The 12,390-nt window shown below is 56.6% G+C and overlaps 1 long non-coding RNA gene across 1 annotated transcript; it reads right to left on the bottom strand.

Moving 5' to 3' along the window:
• Positions 1–10,039: 10,039 nt before the first annotated feature.
• Positions 10,040–11,677, bottom strand: LOC132536617 (uncharacterized). The gene is made up of 3 exons (XR_009548120.1): positions 11,550–11,677; positions 11,341–11,437; positions 10,040–10,184 (listed from the first exon to the last, which is right to left on the bottom strand). It is a non-coding gene; the product is annotated as an uncharacterized LOC132536617 (long non-coding RNA).
• Positions 11,678–12,390: the final 713 nt, after the last annotated feature.

The raw sequence follows: 12,390 nt of genomic DNA, 5'->3' as shown, positions 1-12,390 counted from the left end.
AGCTCACTGGGGACAAAGGTTGGTGCTATTGCAGTGGCTGTCATAAACCAAAGGGCAGGCTAGTGACAGGGGCCAAGCATCCCTGAGTCATCCCCATCGCTGTCTCCCCACCTTCTAGGACAAGGGGTGCAGTCCTCCTCCTCCAGGTAGCTTGCCCGGACCATCTGAGCCCTGAAGCATTTGGCCTCCCTAGTGCTCCAGGAAATCCAACCAACCACACTGAGAACAGATGGTCCCCCAGGGAGACACACCTGGGCTTTTTAAGAAACCAGGCAGTTACAGCCTAGAACAATCTAATTCATGGAGATGAAAGGGAGCCGGCAGTCGGTGGTTGGAGCGGGAGAAGGGAATGGCACGTTGTTCAAAGGCTACAGAGCTTCCTTTTTTTTTTTTTTTAAATATTTATCTATTTATTTATGTATTTTTCCCTTTTTGTTGCCCTTGTTGTTTAACATTGTTGTGGTTATTGATGTCATTGTTGTTGGATAGGACAGAGAGAAATGGAGAGAGGAGGGGAAGACGGGGGGGGGGGGGGGAAGAAAGACAGACACCTGCAGACCTGCTTCACCGCCTGGGAAGCGACTCCCCTGCAGGTGGGGAGCCAGGGGCTCGAACCAGGATCCTTACGCCAGTCGCTTTGTGCCATGTGCACTTAACCTGTTGCGCCACCGCCAGACTCCCCCATTTGTTTTTTTCAATTATCTTTATTTATTGGATAGAGACAGCCAAAAATCGAGAGGGAAGGGGGTGATAGAGAGGGAGAGAGACAGAGACTCCTGCAGCCCTGCTTCACCACTTGTGAAGCTTTCCCCCTGCAGGTGGGGATGGAGGGCTCGAACTCAGGTCCTTGTGCTTTGTAACATGTGCGCTCAACCAGGTGCGCCACCACCCGGCCCCAAGCTCCAGTTTTTGGAAGATGCACAAGTTCTGGTCATGGGCTACACAGCAACGCAAGCAGAACTGAGGTGTTTGTGCCTGCACGTTTCACTACAAGTGGAATCGTCTTCGGGCTTAGATGTTCTTTTTCTATTATTATTATTATTTTTTCCTGGTGGAGCCAGGGCCTCACACACGCACAAGTTCACTGTTCCAGGCAGCTGGTAGCTTTTTCATTCAGAGTCAGAGGTACCACAGCACTGGATCTTCCAGTGGGGGGCGGGGGGGGGGGGGGAGCTGGGCTCGAACCTGGGTCTCCTGCCTGAGCAGGTGTGCTATCCAGGGAAGCCATCTTGTCAGCCCGCGGGGAAAGGCTGCTTTAGTGCTTTTCAGACCTTCGATGCAGAGAGGAGGTCAATCCCCCCGCCTCCATCCGGCTCAGTTTCTTTATTTTAGTGTTTGGGGACAGCTGACCCTTGAGGTCGCCAGTCATGGGGCCCTCTGGCCACCACGGCAAGCCCTGTCCCGATAGGTTATAGTTTCAGGTGGCAGTTTAGTTTTTTCTTTTTTAATATTTATTTTATTTATTGATTCCCTTTTGTTGCCCTTGTTGTTTTATTGTTGTAGTTATTATTGTTGTTGGATAGGACAGAGAGACATGGAGAGAGGAGGGGAAGACAGAGAGGAGGAGAGAAAGACAGACACCTGCAGACCTGCTTCACCGCCTGGGAAGCGACTCCCCTGCAGGTGGGGAGCCGGGGTTCGAACCGGGATCCTTATGCCGGTCCTTATGCTCTGCGCTACCTGTGCTTAACCCGCTGCGCTACAGCCCGACTCCCCAGCAGTTTAGATTTTAAGTGATTTCTTTTGTTTATTATGAGAGAGAGGGGGTGAAGAGAGACTTACACATGAGACAGACAGAGAGAGAAGCCAGGCATCGCCCCAGTACACACAGTGCTGGGGATCAAACTGGGAAGCACAGGCACATGCGAGGACTGGACTGCTGGGCTCCGCCAGCCACTCAGGCAATGCTTTTAATAAACCAGGGGGCTGCTGAGACTTGCCCTGGGCAGACAAGGGCTTCCTGCACCTGTTCTGCACACTTTCAAAGGTTATAAAAAGACCTTAGGGGAGCCAGGCGGTGGCATAGCAGGCTAAGTGCACGTGGCGCAAAGCACACGGACTGGCATCAGGATCCAGGTTCGAGAGCCCCCAGCTCCCCACCCACAGGGGTTCACTTCACAGGCGGTGAAGCAGGTCTGCAGGTGTCTTTCTTTCTCTCCTCCTCTGTCTTCCCCATCTCTCTCAATTTCTTTTTGCCCTATTCAAAAACAATGACAGCAATAACAATAATAACAACAACAATGACGATAAACAACAAGGGCAACAAAAGGGAAAAATAAATAGTTAAAAAAAAATACCGGCCCAAAGCCCAAGGACTTGCTGGCATAAGGATCCCGGTTCGAGCCCCCGGCTCCCCACCTGTAGGGGAGGCGCTTCACAGGCGGTGAAGCAGGTCTGCAGGTGTCTGTCTTTCTCTCCCCCTCTCTGTCTTCCCCTCCTCTCTCCATTTCTCTCTGTCCTATCCAACAACGACAACAATAATAATAATTACAACAAGAAGACAACTAGGGAAACAAAGGGGAATAAATAAATATACTTTTTAAAGCTTTTATTTATTTATGAGAAACATAGAAGGAGAGAAAGAGCCAGACATCACTCTGGTACATGTGCTGCCCGGGATTGAACTGAGGACCTCCTGCTTGAGAGTCTGATGCTTTGTTCACTGTACCACCTCTCGGACCACAATAAATAAATATTTTTAAAAATTTTTAAAAAAGATCTTAGGGGGCTGGGTGGTGGCGCACCTAGTTGAGCGCACGTTACAGTGCACAAAGGACCCAGGTTCAAGCCCCCGGTCCCCACCTGCAGGGAGAAAGTTTCATGAGTGGTGAAGCAAGGCTGTAGATCTCTCTCTCTCTCTCTCTGTCAGCCCCTACCCTTTCAATTTCTGGCTGTCTCTATCCAATAAATAAATAAGATTAAAAGAGAGAGAGACAGACAGACAGACAGACAGACAGACCTTATGGTTGGTGAAATAGCTCAGTGCATGGCCCAGGTTCCAACCCAGCCCCCCTCCTCTATATCTGCATAAAATGACTGACTGACTGAATGAATGAATGAATGAATGAAAACTGACTGGCTTTTGTCTCCTGTATATGTGCAGACGGCCTTCATAGCAGCCAAGGCTCCGTCCTTGGGCAGCTTGTAGCATATTCCAGGGGATGTTTGGGTCCAGTTTGCTTCACGGGTCCATATTCTGTCAATGATCGCCGACACTAAACAAATGGGCAGATAAGACACTTGGACCCTAGCCCTGGACTTACTGGGTCAGGATCCACACCCCTCCTCCTTCCCCAGGCTGTTCTGTAGAGGGCACACCCCCTCCCACCCCCCCCCTGCTCCAGCACCACCTGGGGCCCACGCACCGCCTGCAGGGGGTCTGCTGCAAGAGCTGCGAAGTAGGTCTGCAGGTATCTCTCCTTCTCTCCATCTCTCTATCTTCTCTCAACTTCTCTCTGTCCTATCTAAAAAAAAAAAGGATAAAAAAGCAGGGTGGGCAGTGGTCTGGTAAAAAAATAACTTAAGAGAGAGGGAAAGACACAAACAAAGCACCTGCTTCACTGCTTTTGAAGCTTATCCCCTGCAGGTGGGAACCGGGGCTTGAACGTGGGTAACATGCTTGTTCAACCAGGTGTGCCTCCACCTGGCCCTGAGAGATTATTTTTAGTCACTGATTTACTTCTTGTATGTATGTATGTATGTATGCATGCATGCATGTATGTATGTATGTATCTATTTATTGCCTCCAGGGTTATCGCTGGGGCTGGGTGACAACACTATGAATCCACCACTCCTGGTGGCCAATTTTTCCTTTTTTTTTTAATTTTTAATTTTTTTGAACATTTATTTATTCCCTTTTGTTGCCCTTGCTGTTTTTTTATTGTTGTAGTTATTCTTGTTGTTGTTGTTGGATAGGACAGAGAGAAATGGAGAGAGGAGGGGAGGACAGAGAGGGGGAGAGAAAGACAGACTCCTGCAGACCTGCTTCAGCGCCTGTGAGGTGACTCCCCTACAGGTGGGGAGCCGGGGGCTTGAACCGGGATCCTTATGCCGGTCCTTGTGCTTTGTGCCATGTGAGCTTAACCTGCTGTACTACTGCCCGACTCCCTTTTATTTATTTATTGTTTACACCTCCAGGGTTATTGCTGGGGCTCGGTGCCAACACTGCGAATCCACTGCTCCTGGCTGCCCTTCCCCCCCATTTTATTGGATAAGACAGAGAGAAATAATAAATAAAATAATAATAAAATACTATATAAATAAATCTTTTTTTTTTTTTTTTACCAGAGCACTGTTCAGTTTTGGCTTATGGTGGTGCAGGGGATTGAACCTGGGACTTCAGAGCCTCAGGCATGAGACTCTGTATAACCATTATACTATCTACCCCATACTATTAATAACTTTCTTTTTTTTTTTTTAATAAAGTACCCTGGGAGCGCTCATCTTATCTTCCAAGAAGTTTGAGCAGTGACTTATCTAGCATTCTCAGGAGGTCTCTACACTGACCCCTGCCCACCCCATCCCCCAACCATCTGGGAAGCGTCTAAAATTAGCAATGCAAAGCAGGAGGTCCTTCTTGCTTTTCCCCAAAAGTAGAACAATGAGAATAGTCGGTGATTCTAAGACTTCAAGGTGTTACACAGCCATGGAGTGGGACTCTGGGCCTGGTCCCAAGGTCACTGGGTTTGATGATGTGGCCCGGATGGGAGGAGATTGGTTCACGGCGTTGAATTTAACTCTGGTAATTAGTCCGCTAGAGATGAATCTGGGAAGAGAAAGGCAGTCTCAGGGACTCACTGCCCCACTGGCTTTCTGCTGGTCTTACCCTCTTGAAACATGTTAATGTCCTTTGTTCTAGGAGGAAACTGGAGAAGCCAAAGGCTGGAGGGTCCGCACCGCACCTTCCAGTCCTCTCTCAGCACACCCCCCTCCCCATGCAGTTCCTAGCTTCCCAGCCTGCCCTCCACTTTTACCTGTCTAAAACGTTCACAATCTGGCCTATTTCATATACTAAAGCAATTTCCCTTCACAAAGCAGCAGGTATGACAGTCCGGTTTTCTGCGACACTGGGAAAAGCTCACAGAGTGCCCAGAGACGGCTGACCTGGTGGCACAGTCTTTGCTATATGCGTAAGGTTCAGGGTTCAGGGTTCGAGCCACAGCCGCTATATGGGGGTGCAAGGAGAGGTGGGAGTCACCTGGAGCGGGTGCACACCTGCCCTTTGCTCTGGACCCGGAAGTCCACGGGGACCAGCCTTGTGAACACAACATGGCACAAACCCTGTGGCATGGTCAGTAGGCCTTGTCCCTGCAAGGGACGCAGACACCTGCGACTTACAAGGGGCGTGTGTGTGCACGGCTCGGGAAATAAAGTTCAGGCAGAAAGCGTTGAAGCTTGCAAGGCAAGGGCACGCTAGGAGAGTAACAGCCACAAGTCAATGACAGACTCAGAGCCCAAGGCCAAACCCCCTTTCTGGAGCTGAGGTCTTCTGCATATAGGACTCCACTGGTCTGGAGCACTTTGACATTCAGAAAGAGGTACCTGGGCATATGACAAGGCAGATGGCCTACTGGTGAGCTACCTCCATACCTCTTTAGCCCAAGGCCAAGCCCTTTTAGGAGGAAATTCTGCAGAGAAAGAGGTTTTCTACCCAATGCCACACAACTTCCACTCCCCCCCCCCCACTGAAATCTATGGGGAGGCAGGAGTGGGCAGGCAGTGGAGCTCCTGGTAGAGCGCACGTTACAATACACAAGGATCTGGGTTCAAGTCCCTGCCCCTCACGGGCAGGGGGAACATTCCATGGGTGGGAAAGTAGTGCTGCAGATGTCTTTCTCTCTCCTTTCCTCCTCTCAGTTTTTCTCCCTCTACTCAATAAATAAATTGCATAAAGCTTTGGGGTGAAAAGAGTCCCTGGACTTGGCCAACAGAATGTGATACAGGGACTGTAGCTATTCCTTGCATAGCTCCAAGTCCACAGTCCTGTTTATCAATCCTTGCTCTGCTATCCAATAGCTGCCGTGATGGGTTGATCCAAGTCAGAGTTCAGTCCCCTAGGTAGAAGGATGGACAAGGAGGTCAGAGAAACACTACCGACACAACAGCTTCAGGGGGTGAGAAGGGAATTGTTGTATCTGTGTTCAACATGCGATTGAGAGTTAGCAAGATGCTTAGTCCTTGACTTCCCAACTGTCTGCTGCTTCAAGCCCTGCTGTTCTCTCTCTCTCTTATCATCTTCATTTGTTTTTTGGATAGAGACAGCCAGAAATCAGGAGGGGTGGGGGAGGGAGAGGGGGAGATAGGGAGAGTGGGAGAGAGGGAGAGTGGGAGAGAGAGAGAGAGGGAGAGAGACCTGCAGCACTGCTTCAGTGCTCATGAAGTTTCCCCCGTGCAGGTGGGGATCAGGGGCTCGAACCTGGGTCCTTGCACATTGTAAGATGTACACTTAACCAGATGTGCCACCACCCGGCCCCAGTGCGCTCTCTATCTTAACTTCTGTCTTCTTTCACTTTCGGTTTTGGGTACTCCCCGGCACAGATCCCAGGGCACGAAGCACTGCGTTCAGCCAAGCCTTCTTCTAAGTCCTCTAGGTCCGCAGTGACCTCTTTTTCCCTTTTTCCTTTTGCAGAGGAGGAAACTGAGGCTGGGAAAGCCGAGGTTGCAAGTCCAAGGTCACAAGGGACCGGGCTCCTGCGCATCACCCCGCACGCATGCAACCACCAAGGAGACACCGCCACGCGAGTCCGCACGGCACAAACGTCACCTCGTCCTCTCCACCGGCCCTTCGCGAGTCCTTTTCTCGACCTCTTTCTCCGGCGCCGGCCCGAGAGGCTCTGCGCACCGGCTGAAAGGCGGGCCCGCCTCCTCCCCCGCCCGGGGTCTGTTATGCTGCGGCTCCGGGAGACACGTGCTACTCGGGTGAATGAATCGCACGGCCCCACCCCCGCCCGCGGCCAATCACGGCGCGCCGGCGCCCGGCGGGCTCAGCCTATCGAAGGCCGCGGCCGGGGCCGGGCAGCCCACGTGGGGCTCCGAGGACCAGGCAGCGGGCGGGGGCGCGCCGTGGGCGGGATCTCCTGGGCGATCGGCCAATCAGAGCGCCCGCCTGGGGACGCGAGGGGCGGGGCCTAAGCGGGGCGCCAAGGCTTAAACGCGACGGGCGGGCGGGCGTGGGGAGGAGCCGGGCGCGGGGCGGCGGTGAGTGACGGGCGGCGCCGTCCAATGGCAGGAGGGGCCGGGCCGCCCGCGCCAATAGGAAGTCCACGAGGCGGGGCCTGCGGACGCAGCAAGCTCGGTTGCGCGGAGACCGCAGCTGTTCCCTGTCAGCGGAGGCAGCAGCCCGGAGCGGCGGTGGCGACGACTGGCCGCGGCGGCGAGGAGGTGAGTGCCGGCGGGGCTCCGCGGCGGCCCGCGACTCGCTGCCGCTCGGGGTGGGCGGGCGTGTGCCGGCGCCGCCGCGGGGGACGCCGGGGGAGGGTCGCGCGCGTCCGGGCTCCACGAGGGGCGGCGGAGGAAGCGGCGACGCGACGCGACGTGACGTGAGCGCCTCCCCTCCCCCTCCCGCGGGCCCGCCCCCCGGTCGCCCCGTCGTCTCGAGGACCCCCGGGCCCCCCACCGCACCCGGGCGTCCACCGCCGCCCGCCGGCTCCGGGGAAACCCGTCCCTCCCCTCCGCGCAGCCCCGGCCACGCTGCAGCCCGGGAACCCTTGGCACCACCTGTCCCGAGTCCCCGTCACCCACCAACCCCGGGGGGCCGTAGCCGCCCCCTGCCCTGGGGACAGTGTCACCCACCAACCCCGGGGGGCCGTAGCCGCCCCCTGCCCTGGGGACAGTGTCACCTACCAACGCCGGGGACCCCCCCCCCAGCCGCCCCCTGCCTTGGGGACAGTGTCACCCACCAACCCCGGGACCCCCCCCCCCAGCCGCCCCCAGCCCTGGGGACAGTGTCACCCACCAACCTCGGGGACCCCCCCCCAGCCGCCCCCTGCCCTGGGGACAGTGTCACCCACCAACCTCGGGGACCCCCCCCAGCCGCCCCCTGCCCTGGGGACAGTGTCACCCACCAATCCCGGGGACCCCCCCAGCTGCCCCCTGCCCTGGGGACAGTGTCACCCACCAACCCTGGGGACCCCCCCAGCCGCCCCCTGCCCTGGGGACAGTGTCACCCACCAACCCCGGGGACCCCCCCCCAGCCGCCCCCTGCCCTGGGGACAGTGTCACCCACCAACCCCGGGGACCCCCAACCCTGGTCTCTGGGCCCCAGGAGCATCTCTCTCAGGGATGGGCCTCTGTTGTGCCCTCGAGCCCATTTTCCAGACGGGGAAACTGAGGCACAGAGCCCTCAACCCACACTCGCCAGGCCCTCTGGGGCTTGCAGGTAGCACTTGGAGACTCAGTTTCCCGCCTCAGTCCCGGAGGAGCCCGAGCTGCAGGGCAGAGACACACCCCCTCAAGGCAGCCTCCGGAGAGGAGGCGGCGCTGCCCGTTATTCCAGACGGTGAGCAGTGGCGGAGTGTGCCTGCCCCCTGCGCCTGCCGTGCATGCCCCCGGGCGCCAGGTAGAAGTCCTGGCTCCTGGTAGAAGTCCTGCCACGCTGGTTCCTGTCACTGGCACTTGCTCAGTGGACTCTGGGGAGCTCTTGCCTCATGTCACAGATGTTGGGGGGAGGCCAGCAGTGAAATCTGGCGGCTCACTTGGCGAGCAGAGGCCTGGGCTCGCCCTCCCATCGCTACAGGCAGCTGAAAAACGGGGCCCAGAAGGGGTGCTCCCAGGTGGGGCGGTGCTCCCCCTTGGTGCTCTGGTGGGCTTGCCAGCTCTGCTTTTTATTGTTTATTTAATTTGTTATCATAATTATTTTTAAAATTTATTTATTTTCCTTTTTGTTGCCCTTGTCTTTTTATTGTTGTTGTAGTTATTATTGTTGTTGATGTCGTTGTTGTTGGATAGGACCCAGTGAAATGGAGAGAGGAGGGGAAGACAGAGAGGGGGAGAGAAAGACAGACACCTGCAGACCTGCTTCACCACCTGTGGAGCAACTCCCCTGCAGGTGGGGAGCCGGGGGATCAAACCTGGATCCTAACACTGGTCCCTGCACTTTGCGCCACATGCGCTTAACCCGCTGCGCTACCGCCCGACTCTCAATTTGTTATTATTTTAACAGAGCACTGCTCAGCTCTGGCTTATGGTGGTGTGGGGGATTGAACCTAGGACCTCGAAGTCTCAGGCATGATAGTCTCTTTGCAGAACCATTACGCTATCTACACACACACACACACACACACACACACACACGCGTTTTAAAAGCTGTATTTTGTGAGACAGACCCGAGCATCATGGGCGGGAGCCTGGGGCCGCCTGGCTTAGCCCCTTGCATTCCTCTGCGCACCTGCATTGTTCAGAGCCTGGCCATGAGGTCACCCTCCTTGATCCCAGCACTCCCAGTGTAAACAGCCCAGGCAGCAAGTTTGGAGAAGCCTGTGCCTTGTGGCTGAGGTGTGGCCTCAGAAGGAAGAGGAAGTTCAGGGGAGACCACAAATCAGGGCAAAGCACACTGCAGAGGAGGCCTGCCGGGTGTGGGGCTGGGAAGGGCTGTCCCAAGCCGGCCTGGGCCGGAGTCTGCGGGGAGCAGTGGGCAGGGGCTGGGTCCCAGCAGCCAGGTTACCATCCGGGAGTCTGTGGGGAGCAGTGGGCAGGGGCTGGGTCCCAGCAGCCAGGTTACCATCCGGGAGTCTGTGGGGAGCAGTGGGCAGGGGCTGGGTCCCAGCAGCCAGGTTACCATCCGGGAGTCTGTGGGGAGCAGTGGGCAGGGGCTGGGTCCCAGCAGCCAGGTTACCATCCGGGAGTCTGCGGGGAGCAGTGGGCAGGGGCTGGGTCCCAGCAGCCAGGTTACCATCCGGGAGTCTGTGGGGAGCAGTGGGCAGGGGCTGGGTCCCAGCAGCCAGGTTACCATCCGGGAGTCTGTGGGGAGCAGTGGGCAGGGGCTGGGTCCCAGCAGCCAGGTTACCATCCGGGAGTCTGCGGGGAGCAGTGGGCAGGGGCTGGGTCCCAGCAGCCAGGTTCCCATCCGGGAGTCTGCGGGGAGCAGTGGGCAGGGGCTGGGTCCCAGCAGCCAGGTTCCCATCCGGGAGTCTGCGGGGAGCAGTGGGCAGGGGCTGGGTCCCAGCAGCCAGGTTACCATCTGGAGGCTGGTGGAGGGGCACGAGAGCAGCTCTCTGTGGCGCTCAGTATCTTTTGGCCTTAAGCCGCATCTCAAGTTTCATAACTGACCTCCGCTCCCCTGCTCCCTCTGGGAAGTCGCCCCTCTTCCTGCCAGCTCCTGCTGATAGTTCCCAGCTGAGCCGCCTCCCCTGCCCGCTGCCCGGGTTCTGTCCCCGCTGACTCCTTGCCTCGATTCCAGTGCCCTACTCCCCCATTTTTCCCATTTTATTGGATAGGACAGAGAGAACTTGAGAGAGGAGGGGGAGATAGAGAGGGGAAAGAGAGAGACACCTACAGACCTGTTTCTCTGCTTGTGAAGGGACCCCCCTGCAGGTGGGGAGCTGGGGCCTCAAACCCTGGTGCTGGGTAGAGTACCTGTTCTCCTGACTGCTCCCTGAAAGTCACCCCGTGTCTATCCCCCATCATGGCTCTGGGGTGCACGGGCTGACCAGAAGGCTGCTCACCATGGAAGTCAGTGAGGAGGACCAGGGGGGAATCACATGTGGGGGTCTGCTGGGATGGCGGTCATCACTCAGGGCACCTGGCAGGCCCTGACTACCTGTCTGTCTGTCTGTCTTGCCAGTGGGAGGCTTTACTCAGGTCCACATTGTCCTTGATGGGCCTCACCCTCCACTGAGCAGGCCTGCCCCCAGACCCCCTCCTCACCCTCCACTGAGCAGGCCTGCCCCCAGACCCCCTCCTCACCCTCCACTGAGCAGGCCTGCCCCAGACCCCCTCCTCACCCTCCACTGAGCAGGCCTGCCCCAGACCCCCTCCTCACCCTCCACTGAGCAGGCCTGCCCCAGACCCCCTCCTCACCCTCCACTGAGCAGGCCTGCCCCAGACCCCCTCCTCACCCTCCACTGAGCAGGCCTGCCCCAGACCCCCTCCTCACCCTCCACTGAGCAGGCCTGCCCCAGACCCCCTCCTCACCCTCCACTGAGCAGGCCTGCCCCAGACCCCCTCCTCACCCTCCACTGAGCAGGCCTGCCCCCAGACCCCCTCCTCACCCTCCACTGAGCAGGCCTGCCCCAGACCCCCTCCTCACCCTCCACTGAGCAGGCCTGCCCCAGACCCCCTCCTCACCCTCCACTGAGCAGGCCTGTCCCCCAAACGCTCCCTTTGCAAAGAACAGTGTTATACCTGCTTGTTCCGAGGCCTCTGGGCCTGGTCTTCCAGCCGTTTCTCCCCGCTGTGCGTGGTGGGGCTGTGGGGAGAGGCATAAGCTGGTCTTGCGGAGCTGTGGAATAAAAAGATCGACTTGCCTGCTGGGCATTTTCTTCCCTTTGACCCCAGAGGCCCCTCTCCTGCCTTTGTGTGCTCCCCCATCCTGTGTCGCCCTCCCTGCTCACCCTGGTGACCTGGCTTCTGCAGGTCCTTTCTGCTCAGCTTGTCTGGTCAGATCCAGCTTCCAGCTGTTCCTCAAGACCCGGGTTTCTTGCCAGATCTATGAGGGTGGACATGGAGAGGCCCTCTCAGTAAGGACGGCCCGAGAGCCGGCTCAGTGGCGCAGCACAGGGCTTGTAAGCACCAGGGCTGTAGTTCAAGCCCCAGAACTGCCTGCGCCAGAATCATGCTCTAGTTTCCTTTTCACTAATAAATAATCTTTCGAAACTAATGATAGGGGTCGGGTGGTGGCCACTTGGTTGAGTGCATGTGTCACAGGGCACAAGGACCCAGGTTCGAGCCCCCGGTCCCCACCTGCAGGGGGAAAGCTTTGTGAGTGGTGAAGCAGGGCTGCAGGCGTCTCTCTGTCTCTCTATCTCCCCATCCCTCTCGACTTCTGGCTGCCTTTATCCAATAAGTAAAGATAATAAAAATAGGGGGCCGGGCAGTAGTGCAGTGGGTTAAGCACACATGGTGCAAAGCACCCAGACAGGCATAAAGATTTTGGTTCGAGCCCCCGGCTCCCCACCTGCAGAGGGGGGGTCACTCACAAGCAGTGAAGCAGGTCTGCAGGTGTCTGTCTTTCTCTCCCCCTCTCTCTCCATTTCTCTCTGTCCTGTCCAACAGGGACGACATCAACAACAAGAATAACTACAACAACAATAAAAACAACAAGGGCAACAAAAGGGAAAATAAATATATAAAACAACAACAATAAAACTAATATCTCCAAGTCCCGAGTTTGAACCCCTGATGGCACATGTGCCCGAGAGATGCTGTAGCTCTCTCCTGTTACGAAGTTTTGGT

This window comes from Erinaceus europaeus, unplaced genomic scaffold, assembly GCF_950295315.1.
Source record: "Erinaceus europaeus unplaced genomic scaffold, mEriEur2.1 scaffold_623, whole genome shotgun sequence".
NCBI lineage: Eukaryota > Metazoa > Chordata > Mammalia > Eulipotyphla > Erinaceidae > Erinaceus > Erinaceus europaeus.
This window is presented reverse-complemented; position numbering and strand designations above follow the sequence as displayed.